The sequence below is a fragment of the Vicia villosa genome, linkage group LG4 (assembly GCF_029867415.1).
Source record: "Vicia villosa cultivar HV-30 ecotype Madison, WI linkage group LG4, Vvil1.0, whole genome shotgun sequence".
In the NCBI taxonomy this organism is placed as follows: Eukaryota; Viridiplantae; Streptophyta; class Magnoliopsida; order Fabales; family Fabaceae; genus Vicia; species Vicia villosa.
Window position 1 is genome coordinate 41,439,647 of NC_081183.1, and position 13,518 is coordinate 41,453,164.

The window sequence follows — 13,518 nt, forward strand, 5'->3', positions numbered from 1 at the left end:
CTCACGAGGTGGCTCAAACCTACAGATCCCTTCGGCTTCTTTTTCTTCTTGGTCATCAGGGCTTTTAGTTCCTCTTGCCCCTTTGCTAGCTCCAGAATTGCTAACTGAACTTGGGCGTTCTGTGCTTCGAGATTCTTGATGCTTGTTTCGGAATCCATCCCTTCTAACTGAAATAAACAGCGAGAAGATGAGAAACCTGTTATGTGAACCTGTTATGCAATGTTTATGAATGACATGCATATGCAATGTTTTCAAGGATCTTAGAATTTAGATTTGTTTAAACAAAAGAGAAGCAAACGCTTATTAGTCAAACATTTTATTTCTTTTTTCTTTTCTTTTTCTCTTTTCTTTTCTCTTTTTTCTCTTTGCCTCTTTCGGGCTTACAAGATAAAGCAAATAAAAGAAAATAAAAGATTCTTCAAGCCTCCCTTGGACGCTTTCTCTTTGCACCCAGGAACGTGTTGATCTGCTATTCTTCATGGAGTTGTCTGGTGAGCTCCAACACTTTCCTCTCATAGTCCTGACAATGTGCTTTGAAGGTGTCCCTTTCTTCTCTTAGTTGAACCCAAGATTTCTGCAGCTCTTCCAGGTCAGTTGGCATGTCCGGATGTAAAATAACTCGAGATTCCTCCCCTTCGACTTTTGGCTCAATGGTTACAGGTAGGATAGCAGGATATGGCATGATGAACTTCTGAGCACGAGCACGCACCCATTTGAGGTAAGGCTCCATGGGAATAGAATTCCACTGTCCTAAAGACTTTCTTTCTACTTTATAGACACTGCCCCAAGCATGTATAAACCTTTGTCGATATCTTTGGGAATCCTCTTCGTAGTCGAACACAATGCCGTGGATGATCATGTCGTGAGGACCGTTTCTTCGTGCATATCCGAATTGGCGCAAAGCTAAAGAGGGATTGTAGGTGATGCCTCCCCTAATGCCAAGGAGTGGCACATTAGGGTACTCCCCACAATGGTCAACGAGAGTGATGTCTTCTTGAAAAAAGTTGTTCCACCGGATATCTAAATGAGATAAGGACATAATTCTGTGAGACCATTGCATCCTTTGCTCGTTTTTCAACACCGGTCGGGGAAGGTGTGATGTAAACCATCTAGCCAGTAGTGGTACACAACATATAAGAGTCCCTCGTTTTTTCATGGTACGAGTGTGTAGAGAATGTAGAATTTCTCCCAGCAAAGTAGGTACCGGATTGCGGGTTAAGAAAATGTTGATAGCGTGCACGCCTATGAATTGGTCGGGATTAGGGAATAAAACCAACCCTTAAATCTAAAGAGCCACAACTTCTTCAAAAGCTTGGTAACTCTTATCCTTTAAAAGTGATCGAGCCTTTCCTATCAAGAACTTAGCAAGCAAACCCTTGACTCCACTCTTTGTTTCCCAATTAGACTCGATTTCTGACTTTCGTAAATGTAAGGCAGCAGCAATGATTTCAGGCTTCGAAATCTTTTCTAAACCAGTGAAAGGTAATTGACCTCGAACAGGTAACCTAATCAGTTCAGAGAATTCCTCCAATATGGGTACTAGCTGGTAATCGGGAAATGTAAAACAATGATGTTCGGGATCAAAGAATTGGAAAAGGACTCGTATCATATCTTCTTCAAATTTTGAGGTAACCAAATGGAGTAGGTGACCATGCTTCTCGGTGAATTGAGCATTTCTGGGAAATTCTGATATTAATTCCTTAAGTTCAGATGGTACTGTTGAGATGTTGATCCGAATGTAATTTTTGGTAGCAGGAGCCATTACATGCAATAACAGAACAAAAATAAACTCTTCGGTCCTTGAAATGATTAGTGAAAAATATATATGTTTATGATGTTTATGATGTTATGATGTCAAACATGGGGAAAACACAAACAAATCACACAATAGCCTTAGGTTTAAAGGCTTGCATGAGGTTCATAGGTGATACCCTCCCCACTGAAGTTGAGTTGGTTTAAACCTGTCTTAGAATGGTATTTGGGTTCTATGATCCTTGGAGACAACATCTCAATACGGCACTCGGACGGTCGATCAAAACATTCCTCGAGGATAACCAGCTTCGATCAATTTCAAAGCCAGACACTTAATAGGTCACAAGTCAAGTTCAACTAAAGGTTCTAAGGCAAATTAGTGCTTGATGACATTTCGAAAGCCTAACATACTCCTTGATCGTTTTCAAGGGATAATCAGTACAGACCAAAGTGTCGCACTAACGGTGACTACCAGATCAACCACATCGGTACATGCCGTACAGTTTCCTTGGTCTATTGCCACATACTTAAGGTATCTCGAGATTCGGGCTAGAATCTTTCACACAAGTAAACTAAATTCCCAAACCTTTTGAAAAATAGACCAAACAAAACAAACAATTGAAAACATCGAAGTGATCTAAACTCTAAGGTAACCCCTTTTAAAAACATTTTGTTTTTTGAATTCCCCAGCAGAGTCGCCAGTTCTGTCGCCTCAGTTTTTGTGGGATGCGAACTGACTCTTCTTTTTATTTTTTTTGAATTGCGAAAAGCAGAGAGTCGCCACCAACTTTTATTTTATCCATTTAATGAAAGGTTTATAAAAGAAACAGAAAAAGACCTTAAAGAGATTTTGGGTTCGGGGGGTAGGTTATACAAAGGGAAGGTGTTAGCACCCTTTGTATCCATGGTTATCCATGGGCTCTTAATTGCTTAGCTCACTTGTTTGAATCGTTTGTTTTGCTTGAAATGCTTGTATGTGGTTTTAAAACCTTTTGTAAAGAATTAACTTTGTAATAATCCTTGTGTAGATGTGTACAAAGTGTTTATCTTTCGAAAGATGTTTTGATGGTTTTGAAAAGATTTTTAACTTCGTAATAATCCTTGTTTGGATATATACAAAGTGTAGTCTTTTGAAAATTTGTTTTGAAAAAACAGTGATGTGTGAGAACTTTTGTTTGATTCTTTTGATTTTTCTCTTATTTGAGCAAGCAATTAGGAGGCATACCCTAAGTTTATAAGGTTCTTTCCCATTTCTTTAGAAAATTTTTCTTAACTGGATACAGATAGAAAATTTGAATTTGTATTTGAAATAGTAGGATTGATTTTGAAAAGAGTAACAGAGGGATTACCCTAAGAGGTGCAAGTGTGATTGTGTTTTGTTTTCAGATATGTTATCTTTGAGATTAGTGATCTAGCGCTTCATTTATTATTCTTGACATACACGCAATTTTATATGTACAGGAATTAAAGTGCGGGAATGTAAAATGCGGAAAGTAAATCTACGCTATTACATCGATTGTGCGAGAAATGTAAACTACGCTATTTACATGAATTTGACAACCTATACACTTATCTATGAATTTAAACGGCAATAAGATAAAGGGAAAATATTTTTGGATTTTTTTTGGATTGGTTGATTTAATTAAAATTAAGGCATAATTAATTTAATTTAAAGGTCAAGAATTAGAAATAATATTTAAACCTAAAAAATTAAGTCTAAAAAAAGTCCAAATTGTTTGTTAATTAATTTTAAAATAAAATTATTTTTTTTTGTGATTTTTGAAATTGTTTTTGAGATTATTAAGTTAATTAACACATAATTATACAAATAATTATACACATAAATTAAACTTAAAGAGAAAAATATTCTAATTATGTACAAAATTAGTTCATAATATATAAACTTAATAAAAAGAAAATATTTTTTTCTGATTTTTTTGATAGGTTAGAAATAATTAAAAGATAAATATATAAATATTATCTAATTAATTAAACAAAATATTTTAATTATGAAGAAAAATAAAATATTTTTATGTCAAAATATAATATATTATTTCATCAACCTAAAAATATTTTTTATATATTTTTTTGATTTTTAAAACTATTTTAAAATAATTTTGCAAAGAAAATTAAATAAAATAGAAAATATAAAATAAATGATCATGTGTGGTTGATTGGAGAGTCCATGGTATGGACTGGCAAGGTTGAAGCGCTGGATTGAGTGACTGACTTGATCAGATGGTGAATGGAGCGAAGGAGCATGACACGTACGTACACTGCAAAGCACCGGATCAGAAATTTTAAAAAAAATAAAACGCGCGCGTCCCTCTGGCCAATGGGAGGGAGCCACGTCTCATCTTCTTCCTCAGAAAAGCTTTTTACACCGCTCATTTGCAGGGAGCTGTAAAAAGCTTCACTCTTTTAAACCTTTGCAACACGAATAAGGGTTAAACGCAAAATAAATTTGGCGCGAGGCCATGGATCATCTCGTCTTGTTCATACGAGTTTAATGGTACCACTTAGAACCTGTAATTTTGCTTAAATCGTGAATCCCTAATTTTGAGCTCAAGAACCCTAAAATGGTAATTGCTCGTATAGGTGTCCAAACATCAATTAAGTTTCCAGAAATGATCAGAACGTCAAACCAAACTTAAATATATGATTACATCGTGTTAAATATGCATGTACAATCGTATTTTTGTAAGTTTTTGTTTGAACAAACTGTGGGCTTTAGTGCTTGGTTCAGGGTGTTTTGATTGTTGGAAATGATTGGGATAGCTTCAGAATTGTTTGAGGAATGTGTTTGGATGTTTATTTGCACTTGAATTTAGCTTAAACTCAGAATTCGAATTTTGAATTTCTTTGAAAATTTCAAGTGTGAAACAAGTATATCTTTGGCTCTGAATTCGTGTCCCTTTGATGTTCTTGGGCTCATGTACTTATAGGCAGTGATTTGAATCAGATAGACTCCATGAGCCAAGCTTTTCTTGCATACTTGGGTGCTTTGATTTTTTGAGTTTTTTATTAATAAAAACCTTTGAAAAACTTGGCCATGGCTTCAATTTTCTTCACCCCTCTTGCCATAGTTCTTCCGTACCTCTCTGTTCCATCATTTGAATCAACTTTGGCAACTCATACTAGAGACAAGAGCCTTGGATAATTATCTTGAAGAATTTCTTTTTTAATTTAATTTTAAATGAAATAAAATTAAATCAAAAAAGAAATAAAAATGTCATGGGCCTAAGATTGGTCGTGGGTGGCCTTAAGCAACCTTAGGAACATGTTTGGATCACAAATGCTTGGGCCCTTTTGGAAAAAAAACAAATTTGATCAATGTTGGTTTTATGCATTTTCCCAAAAAATGGCCAACTTCAACAAGGCATAACTCCCTCAATTTTGATCATATGAAGGAGTTCTTGTACTTTTTAGAAACCTCAAGATGTCCTCTACAAGCCACTTTGGAAGCTTTTTTGCATTTGGAGAAGTTATCTTGATGTTATGGGCTTTGACAAAAAATTTCATTTTTGACTGTATGTTGACTTTTCGATCAAACTGGTCGTCTGTTGACTGTGCGTCCGAGCGAATCGAAGTTTGAAAATTTGTCTGGTGGTACTTTGAGACATATGGAGATCCATGAAATCCATTTGAGGTCTCAAAAACTCGTTCTCTTGAAAAAAAACAAAAAACCCTAGTTAGGGACTGTTTGTGTAGGAGACAGTTAGGCGTACCTGATTTTTGTGCAGTGTTGAGTCTCTGCTGATCATGTGATTATCAGAAGACTTCTAGAACAAAAATCTTGGAAATTTGAAATGTGAATGATTGATTTGACTGGTAACTGGCTGTTCGGGTATTAACGTAACAGTTAAAGTAAAAACCCAACAATTAAAGTTAATTTTTTCTTTTTGTTTTTGTTGTGTTAATGGTGAAAAATTATTTACATGGTTTGTTAGAAAAACAAAAACATAATAAATAAAAAATATATACTGTATGCGAACGAAATTACTGATAATAATATTGAACAGGATTTAATGCACAGAAATAAAAATTTAACTAGCAATAAACACGCATAATATTATCTCAATAATTAAACGGCGGTACAACAGACAATACAATATTTAATACTAACAGTACAAATATAACAAAAAAATATAACGAACAGTACGACAAATATAATGAACGGTACATTATTTGAAAGCGATAAATACGACAAACTTTAAGTATGACGATTAAAAAACCATGCTATAAACAACAGAATATAGATATACGGGAGTGTAAACATCCCAGGTCCGCATTTTTCAGGACTATGAAGACAGAAAAAGGACATGATCACCACAAAAACAGTGATGACCACAAGAAAAAACGTATCCACCCACTTTGCCATTTTTGCCGGGGAAGAAGAGGAAATGATTAGGAGATAATATGATAGGAATTTGGGAGATGAGTGAAATTTGATGTGAGAATTTATGGAAAAAATGAGGGGTATCTATAGAGTAAAAAGAGGGATGGAGACGTTGGGGAATGAAGTGGTATCGCAAAAGGAAAGTTTGAATGATAGTAGAATAAAGTTAGGATTTGATTTGAAAGAAAGAGATTTGAAAAGAAAGAAAGAGATTTTGAAATGAAAGAAAGAGATTTGGAAAAAGAATATAGTATAAAAAAATTAGTGGGAAACAAAAACCAATAATAACTTAATTGTTACTAGTATGATCTGAAACCCCGGACTCTGTGCCTGTAAAATTTAATTCTGTACCAACTGTGTCCGTATCATTTATCTGAAAATAAATCTCAAATAAACAGTGTATGAAGTGATAAACAGTATTTGGCGTTTGTGTAAGAATAAATTCAACAGCGAACCAAAATACCGTACAAAAAAAACATTCTAAAAACTGAGTATTCATAAAATCAGGATATTTATGAAATAAAATCCAAATTATATAAAAATCCCAATTTTTAGAAAGAAGTCTGTTGCCTTTTTTTTGAAAAAAGATGCGGGCAAATTTTGGGGTATAACACTACGTATCAGAGCATAAGACACACCGATGCGAATAATAAGCTAACGTCTACCCGTCATCAGTACCTGCAAGTTACCACCGAAGAGGTAACATACAACAGAAGGGGTGAGATATCATTCATAATAAAGAAACGTATGATAATACTTATAGCAGAAAAATAAGAATCATACACATTCACCACTTCTCAACATATGCATTTTTGCCAAATCATATATATTATCAACTATCCAAGCTATATAGTATTCAAGCAACATAGAATTCAAACATCATTCACATCATATAACAAATGCAACATATTCATCATTGCATAATACCAACATAAGACTCAATATGTAACTCGACATAATGCACATGCATGTGGTACCATTTGGAGTAAAACTCCCACTTCGCTTTTACCATTAGGGCCACTTCGCATTTGCCATTTTCAGGCCATCATCACATTTTCCATTAAGGCCACTTTACATTTATGCAATGGATGAGACTCAATGATGCAACATCCACATTCACGTCATTTATCACACAACAACTAAACATCATCAATTCAATGTCGCAATTTAATGACAACCACAATATCATTATTGTTCATAGCAATGAATCACTTCGCAATCACGTCACTTGTCATATCAAAGCACAATAATATTACTTCACATCACATAAAGCCATCAAGGAAGAAATAAAATTTTCAAAACGATGTCAAGGGCTATTCAATTATATATCATCATATAGGAATTAATTTCAGCTTCACATAGGTTCAAACGGCATATAAAACGGATCTACGAATCAAAAGTTACGCATATTTGAGTTTTTCTCCAAATCTGCTTACAGTTCGCGGCGCCATCCATGTTCGCGGCGCGACGACAGAAGTTTTACTGTTCGCGGGGCGAACCGAACGAAAATCAAAATTTTAGTTCAACTAACCGCTACGGGTTCCAATAAAAAATCACCCAAAATCTCTATCCAGACCAAATCCAGCACATATTAGTGATACCTAGCATGTACTACTCGTGGGCAATCATTATAACATCATTCAACACAACAATTCACAAAAACCCAATTGATTTCACTCAAAACCTAACATTTATCAAGAAAATGATGCAATACATATAATCCTTAAATCCCACCATAAACTATCATCATACATCCCTTTAGAATGAAAGAACTCCACCCTTATCTTGGTTGGATTGAAGGAACCTCTAAATCTTCAAAGGGTTCTCCTAGTTTCTCCTCTTCCTCCTTTCTCTTCTCCTTTTCTCTTATTTCCCAAATAACCTCTAATTCTCATAAAACCCTAGTTTTTTTAAACTCTTACTATTTTATTATTACTAACGGGCTATAATTCACAACCCACTCTTACTAACACCAACTTAGGCCCAAATGCCAATTGTCTTACTAACTTAAGTTATTTACTAACAACGTTAGCATAAAAAGTCAATTAATCACGTAATCGCTTATTTCATATATAATCACACAAATAATACGAAAATTTACCAATCACACAATTAAATAAATAAAGCGATTAAAAACGGAGTGTTACAACTTCCCGCACTTAGAATATTTTCGTCCTCGAAAATACCTGAAACGAACAACTCGGGATAAGACTCCCGCATCTTACTTTCCATCTCCCACGTCATACTCTCACCGGCGGCACCTGACCAAACATCCTTCACCAAGGCAATCTCTTTGCCTCGGAGAATCTTCCTTTCCCGATCCTCAATCCGCACCGGCATAGTCTCCACCGTGAGATTATCTCGCACTTGTACGTCATCCATACTAATTACATCAGAAGGGTCAGAAATATACTTCCGAAGTTGTGACACATGAAACACGTCATGCAAATTCGAAAGATTTGGCGGTAACGCCACACGATACGCCACATTACCAGTCTGGTCCAAAATTTGATATGGTCCAATGAAACATGAAGTAAGCTTCTTCGACTTCAACGCACGTCCAACACCGGTCACCGGCGTGACTCTAAAAAAAACATGATCACCAGCTTGGAATTCCAAATCCTTCATACGCTTATCATGGTAACTTTTCTGCCTACTCTGAGAAGTCTTCATCTTCTCATGGATCAACTTCACTTTCTCGATAGTCTCTCGAACAATCTCAGGTCTAAGAACTACACCCTCACCGGATTCATGCCAACACAACGGAGTCCTACACCTCCGACCATACAATGCCTTGAAAGGTGCCATACCTATACTTGAATGGTAACTATTGTTGTTACTGAACTCGATTAAAGGAAGATAGGTATCTCACGTGTAACGCCCGGAAATTCGATTATTTGCTTAATCTAGACGTTCGGAGTGTTTAGTGAAGTTTTCGTATTTTGAGACGATTTAGTCGGTATTAGTTCGGGATAGCAGATCGATATTTAATCAAGAGTTTTAATATTTTCAGTATTAGAAATATTATTGGAATAATATTTGAAGTTTTGAGATTTTCTGAGCAATTAAGATTAGACCGGAAATATGATATTTTGGTCGAATTTGGATTGTCAGTGTTATTTTAAGAAGCGTATTTGAATTTATTAAGTTAAAAGTCGGATTTTAGTCGGACGATCGAAGAATAATATTAAGAATAATATTATTTACAAGTCGGAATTTATTATATTGTTGGAATATTAATAAAAGTGATATTTTGATTTAATTGGAGTTATTTATCTTATTGGGCCTAAATTGGTTTGTGGAGTATAATAAATAAGAGTTGTTATATGCTAAGCCCAAATTAGATTTTATATTAGGGTTTTAGAGAATTGGAAAGAGGAGAGTGGTCAAAATGAAGAGAACAAGAATAGAGAAGAAAGAGGCAAGACTATGGAGAAGAAGGAGCTTGAAGATTTTTCATCCATGGTGTCAATTAAAGATGCAATTAGAGACCCATTAAGTTTCTTCCATTGATAAGGTAAGGGTGGGGTTCTCTTCCTAAAATGGGGCTTATGAAACTTTGTATGTTGGGGATTAGGGTATAGGTTATTCATTGTGTTGTGCTGGATTTGTTGCTTGCTGTCACGGTTTGAAATTTGATTGATTATGATAATGGTATTGTGTTATGTTTGTTTTGTTTCATTGTCACTTCATTGTATTATACTGTAACTTAATTTTGTTTGTGCCCTGTTTCGTTCCACCTGCACACCGTTAGTTAACACTTTTACTTAATATATAAATATGCAAGTAATGTGAAGGAAGAGAATCATGGTCTTAGAATGAATTATAATAAAAACAATAGAACCTTAGTGATGAAACAGTAGTATTTGTGAAACATATGCCATGACAGTAGGTGTAAGAATATTGGAAATGGATATTGAAGTGAATTGAGATTTATAGTGGTAATTTTATAATGTAAAACAATCCCGTTTGATCGAAATAGCCGAATTAAGCAATATAATTAGTTGTCCGGAATTTGATGAAAATTTACATGGTAGCTAAGTTTAATTAGTATATTAACATGGTGGTGTTCTTTTGTCGAAATTGTGATATTAATCGGTCGATTAAATTAATAGTTGAATTAATTTTTAATAAACCTATTTAATTGAAATAAACTTGAACTTAGATTAACTATTCGGTTTATCGGTAAATTACGATATCTTGAGAATTTAACCGAACGAATCGAATAACCGGTAAAGAATAGAATTGTATCCGAATTAACCGGTTGAGTTATGTTTTTGGTGACATGGAAGTGTAACTCGAAGACTCATAAAGTCGTGAGTATTAAGGATATAACCGAAAATTAGATAATCGGTAGCGACGCGAAATTTGCACAATTAATTGAAGTATGCTTTGTGAATAATTTTGGTTAGTTGATAGTGGATTAGTGAGTAAATTAGAAGAATAATTTATAGAGGATTATGAGACTAATTTGAATTGACTTAATGAGTCGAATTGTTGTGATATACAGAAGCATGACGTTGTCATTTCGATACTTAACATGATATCTAATTTAGTTAAATGTTAATTGGAAGTTGATTTGGTTTACTTGATAAATTAGCAAAGTAATTAACAAATTCAATAATACAAACTGCCAATTGGTGAGTTCTCATTGGATAGAAACCTTACTTTTGTACTTATCCTACTGATTTTCGTTGGCACACTTTCCACTACTCCTTTGTTTTCCATCCAACCAGCTTCATTTTGTTTGCAAAGACATACACTCACCCATTTCTCTCTTGATACCAGACACTAAGCTTGCAAGACACCAACATTCAACCGCCGGGTAAACGTCAAAACCATCTCAAGGCCAAAGGTCATCATCTTCCATCCTTTTTTTCTTCTTTTCTTTACATTTTCAGATTCCGATTTACTCCGATTTCCATCTTCCAAAATACTTTTTCTCTGTATTACATTGTTCATGTACATTATAATTGGTTTTTCTGTGTTTTACATTTTCCTACGATAAACATTCCAAACAAAATATGTAGCTTCCATGAACTGTAATGCTGTTGCTTTGTCCCTTTTTTGTTCTCTTAATGCTTAACATTATGATCACTTCTCTCTCATAACCCTTCTCTCTCATAACTCATATGAAACTACTCATCCTCGTCCCTGTCCATACGTTTTCTCTGCAGAAGGTGTTCATCTTCATCGAAAACCCGGGTAAGACTCATCCTCATTGTTTCATCTAAAGTTTCATTCTCATATTTAGTATTTGTTCATAAAAATGCAAACTTTTTTATGTTCCTGTTTTTAGGCTTTCTTCATATAACTGATTCATTTAAAAAAGTCTACTATTTAGCTTCTTTGCAGAGTTCTCTTGCCTTTCAGAACGATTGTTCATGGCTTTTTATGCTTTCTACATAAAACTGTTTCATCTAAGTTTCATCCTCATATTTAGTTTTTGTTTATAAAAATGCATACTTTTATATGTTCCTGTTTTTAGGCTTTTTTCATATAACTGATTCCTTTAAAAAAGTCTGATATTTAGCTTATTTGCAGAGTTCTCATGCCTTTCAGAACGATTGTTCATGGATTTTTAGCCTTTAGGATCATAAAACTGTTCATGGATGTTTTTATGTCTTTTCATACTTTTATCTTCATAAAAAGTCATACTTTTTTACTTCATAAAGTTTTCATATTAGCTGTAATGTTATGTCGTTGCATAGTGAGAAGAAAAATTATGTCTCTTCATACTTTTTTGACTTTTATCTTCATAAAAATTCATACTTTTTGTTGTTTACCGATTTTTAACTTTTAACTTTTTTGAGTTTTCATACTTTTTAACTATGTTGTATGGTAAGATACTTTGCCTCTTTACAAAATTATATCACTTTTGGAAGTATTTCGCTGTAATATTTTCTATGGTTACAAACTGTGTTGTATGGTAAGGTACTTTACCTCATTTTCATGCCTTTTGATTTGTTTTGATACTAACAGTAATGCATTTGTTCAATAATGTATGCTGCTAATTGTTGTTTTCCTTTAAATCGCAGGGTGATCAAATTCATGTCACCACTAGGAGTCGAGACTTTAAAGATTGGATAGACCAAGTAAAGGAACATGAAACTTATTATCTTTATAATGGGGAGCCTGTGGTTAATGATGGCCCTTTCAAAGTATGTTCCAACCAACTCAAGCTTCTCTTTAATGGAGGGACTACCTCACCAATGTGGACATACCAGAAATTCCACCTCACAAATTCAACTTTCATGCCATTGAAAACTTTCACAATATGATTAGTTATTCCATGCCATGAATCATTTTGTATTCTGGCTTTGTTATTGCTAATCCAACCATTAATGTCCTATTTTTTTAAATCTTGACTTCATCTCATCTTTCTTTGAAATAGATATTATTGGTGTTTTACAAGATGTCATTAATCCATTCTTTCTTGAATGCTAACTGTTTTATGGGTGTAACTATGCATCTTTTATGAACTATGATCCGAACTTGGCTACTAAACTTGCAGTTGTCTATGCACCCTTTTTATGCATTATTTGAATTCTAAACTTGAATTTGTCTATCATCTATGTTTGTTGTAATGAAAGTCTAACTTTTGTTTGAATTCCAAACTTTACTAATTCTGTGACAGACTGACAGCATTATGTATAATCATTTCTTTTTTTTTTTATGACTATATTTTGTGACAGCATTATGTATGTCCATGCATTATGAAAGACAATCTAAAGTAGTGCTTTTACTAATCCAACCAGCTTTAAAATCTCACTCCTACTGTGCTTTTAAAAACAATTGAGTGCTATTGAAAACAATTGACTGCTATTGACAAAAACTTCAATAACTTTAGTATTACTGCTGCAGTATTTTAGTGCTTAATAATATATTAAGAAACTCAAATTTTACTGCTACAGTTGACAATATCCGGATTGTTTCTTCCTATTACTGCTGCAGTATTTTAGTGCTTAATACTCCCTCCGTCCCACAATGAGTGACCAGCCCACCATTTCACACATATTAAGAAAAGTGTAAAAAAGTAAGAGAAAGAATAACATTTTTACCATAGCACCCCTAATCATGTATTGAAAATTGTGAAAGTTTAATTAATTAAAGGGTAGAATAGGAAAAAATTTATTGAAAATTGAAATGGGTCATTCAATTTGGGACACTAAATTATTCCAATTGAGTCACTCATTATGGGACGGAGGGAGTAATATATGAAGAAACTCAAATTGTTTTAGCTAACTCATGCAAGATAATTGAGTTGAAAACTTTGAGAATGGGCATTTCTTCTTGATATATCTTCTATGTTCAAGGGTTGAAACCAGATATTGAAGTTTTAATTATAATGTCACTTTGTAACATTG

General features: G+C 34.0%; 1 long non-coding RNA gene across 1 annotated transcript; it reads left to right on the forward strand.

The window, feature by feature from the left end:
- Positions 1 to 10,866: 10,866 nt before the first annotated feature.
- Positions 10,867 to 12,417, forward strand: LOC131599092 (uncharacterized). Its single transcript, XR_009282547.1, has 3 exons — positions 10,867 to 11,006; positions 11,329 to 11,356; positions 12,190 to 12,417. It is a non-coding gene; the product is annotated as an uncharacterized LOC131599092 (long non-coding RNA).
- The last annotated feature ends 1,101 nt before the right edge of the window (positions 12,418 to 13,518 follow it).